The sequence below is a fragment of the Lepisosteus platostomus genome, chromosome 5, assembly GCF_059453375.1.
Source record: "Lepisosteus platostomus isolate fLepPlt1 chromosome 5, fLepPlt1.hap1, whole genome shotgun sequence".
NCBI classification, from domain to species: Eukaryota; Metazoa; Chordata; class Actinopteri; order Semionotiformes; family Lepisosteidae; genus Lepisosteus; species Lepisosteus platostomus.
Genome location: NC_142615.1, coordinates 22,850,463 through 22,853,707, shown reverse-complemented (window position 1 = coordinate 22,853,707; position 3,245 = coordinate 22,850,463). Strand labels below are relative to the sequence as shown.

Here is a 3,245-nt window from a genome sequence, read left to right as displayed (position 1 = left end):
AAGGGTCCTGCTCGTTAACACACTGTGCCTGTCCCTCTTGTGGTACCCACTGTCTGTGATGCCTCTTCCTGAACGGGTAGAGAATGAGATTAGGCAACTGGTGGTGGGATTCGTGTGGGAGGGGAAGCCTCCGCGGGTCACTCATGACACCCTCATTGGGGAAATCTCCAGGGGTGGGCTGAAGCTGTGTGATGTAGGCCTGAAGCTGAAAAGCTTTAGGCTGAAAGTAGTGAAGAAGTTCCTTGACCTGGATAATGTCAGCATTTGGAAGATTGGTATGGGAAGCTACCTCGAGACTTGCGGGGGCTTGGGGCAGGAGACTCTCCTGGTGAGGCTGACTCCGGGGTTGATAAAACATCTGCCCTCCTTTTACAGGGAGGTCCTGCTGGCGAGGGGGTAGTTCATGTCCCAGCATGTCTCCTACACGCCGGAGACCCGGGCCCAGATTCTGGAACAGCCTCTGTTCCTCGACCCCCTGCTGGTGTCTCGATGGAACAGGCAGCTCTACGAGGCTGGCATATCCAAGGTCAAGGATCTTCTTTATGAAGTAAAGGACGGATTTCTGCCCACCCAGGCTATTGTCGACGCTGTGCGAGAGGTCAACGACGAGCTGCCTGTCAGTAAGATCCGTCAGGATTACGAGCAGCTCAAACTCGGTCTCCCGGACAGTTGGCTGGAGAAGCTCCATCTACAAGACGGGGCAGCAGGCCCGGCCTGGCCGGAGCTGAGGGTGAAGTGGGGGGACTGTGGGGTGGACCTCCTGGGGTGCACCACCAGCATGTTCTGCAGGCTGATGGTGGCGAAACGCTTCAGAGTGCCGGTCTCAGAGGTGTTCTGGGGTAAGATCTTCCCCCAGCTCGAGCCAGGGCGTACTTGACGGATCTGCTGGATGGCCTGTTTCGCTCTGTTCGAGGAGCTGTTCTTGACGGGGTGCCCTAGAAAGAGCTGTTCCTCTTTGGGTACCGCGGAACTGAGGGGGGGTGTTAACGCCATTTTAGTGAACGTCCTCCTCAGCCTAACGAGGACAGCTGTCTGGGAGAGGAGGAACCTCATGATGTACAATGGCCTGAAGCCAGACCTTGTCAGGCTGTACATTGCCAGGGTGAAGGACTGCTTCTCTCTCAGCCTGGACTACTGCAGGGCTGAAAGGCAGATGGCCGACTTTCGCAGGATCTTCTTAAACAATAACATCTTTGTTGACCTGCGGGAGGAAGGCTTGTACTTCCGGCTCTGAGATGGGGGTGTCTTTTAACAAAAGACACACACGGCTCCACCCTTTTCCACCCCTGAATAGAATTGGACAGTTGAATAGCATTTAATTCACATCGAATAGCATTGGTCCCTGAATAGCATTGGTGAAGCTCAGCAGTGGGCCACTGGGCACAATTTCCCACCGTTTCCATAGTGTAGTGGTTATCACGTTAGCCTCACACGTGCAATGTCCCCAGTTCAAAACAGAGCAGCTTCTTTTGTTGCCACGCACACTGTTTGGGGATTCGCCTATGCGCTGTGATCGAACAGACCCACTCACCTCTTAGTGTGGCGGGATCTGCACAGTGCATGTCGCAGCGCTTTCTGCTTTCACTTCAATGTGCTTCCTGATGTCGAGTCGTGTGCTGTGCAGAGGCTCTGAAAGCGAGAGCAATGAAAAGGTGCACAGCGCTGTGAAAGAAAACACAGAGAAGTGAAAGGCAGTCCTTTCTCTAAGACCGGGGTAAAGTTAGCTTGAAGTTCGAAAACGATTTTGGCATGCCTGTAGTGCTTTCACGAAATCTCTTAGAGTTACAAAAACACTTGCTTTGTGTATTAAATGCATTGTGAATGCTTTCTCAGCCTTCACTTTGTCATTTTTATGACTTTTTTTTACCACGCTCAAATATTGTTTTGTCCATATCTTCACAATTGAAGCACAGAACGTCTTCAAACCAAATGCATTTAAAAGACAACAACTTCTGGAAATTTCCACATTCTTTACATCAAACTTTCAGTGAGCTAATTTCGTTTTTCATTGATGCATAATTACGCACTAACTGGAACCCGGGGGACCGCTGTGTGCACATGTTCACAATGCGAGAAATACTGTTCAATACGGCTTCATGCGAAAAACCCGTATATGACCTTAGGAAGCAGAACAGTGCAGTCTCCAATTACCCAGACTGTAAGATGACAAGATGAGTTGATGGAAAGAGCACAAAAGTTCAACTCGTACAATAGGCAACGAAGGTCCCAGCGTCGTCATCGCACTTGAAAGGACTGCCTTGCAGACCAAGGGCAGTGAGCGGTGCCCGGTAAGAGGGGCAGAGGCGGTAAGACATGATGCCGAGAAGCATGAAGCGAGGAGGATAAACTCAAATGGTAGAGCGCTCGCTTAGCATGCCAGAGGTAGCGAGATTGATGCCCGCATCCTCCAGGTCTGAGTTTAGAGCTCCAGGAGCCTGGTGCTCTCATTTAGCCTCTGTGACTTCTGACAGGTGCTCCTCCGTTGCGGAGAGAATGTCCTTCAATTGTCAAGCGTTGAAGGGCCACACCTCCTTCCCAACCTCAGTCTGCACTATGTGTGTCTCCGGCATTTTCTCGTCCAATTTGTCAGCTTAGCAAGTGAAAAGTATATCCGAGTGAAAACAGTGCTGATAATACTCTCACGAATTGTTAGAAGACGTGCTTTTGATCATCGATTGCTTAACAATCACATTCGTTCGACTTGAGCAATCAAGCTCGTAGTTTTCCTTCAAATCTTGAAAGCTCTCAGTGAGAACATCATAGGCTGCAGGACACCCCGTAACTTGATTACTTCAACAGAAAGAAGAGCAGACAGCTCCACAAATATGTGAGGCGCAGAGAGCGCAAGGCGAGCCGCACACGTTTCGGTGGCTGAGAGAGGGCAGTTTTTCCTTCTGCATTTCCCAAGTAAGGACGCATGACAACAAGCGATCGCAGTGCTCATCTACGACATAGTGGTGATGAGTTTTCAGTACGTGTTCTTTTGAACGAGCAATGAGGTTGCCGCCTCGGACAGCTGACTGCACGCTCTCATTGTGCCACGTGATGAGAATTCACCAGGCTCGTTCAGTCATTAGTCACATTCCATCGTTCCACATTCCATAAGCAGACGCTGGGAAGTGATGTGGATATCAGTTCCCAGTCTTGTGGAAGAGGAGGAAAAGAGCACACAAGGGCTCGTCCGGGAGTTGAACCCGGGACCTCTCGCACCCTAAGCGAGAATCATACCACTAGACCAACGAGCC

The 3,245-nt window shown here is 50.6% G+C and overlaps 1 non-coding gene across 1 annotated transcript; it reads right to left on the bottom strand.

The window, feature by feature from the left end:
• Positions 1 to 3,173: 3,173 nt before the first annotated feature.
• trnap-agg (transfer RNA proline (anticodon AGG)) lies at positions 3,174 to 3,245 on the bottom strand. Its single transcript has one exon. It is a non-coding gene; the product is annotated as a tRNA-Pro (tRNA).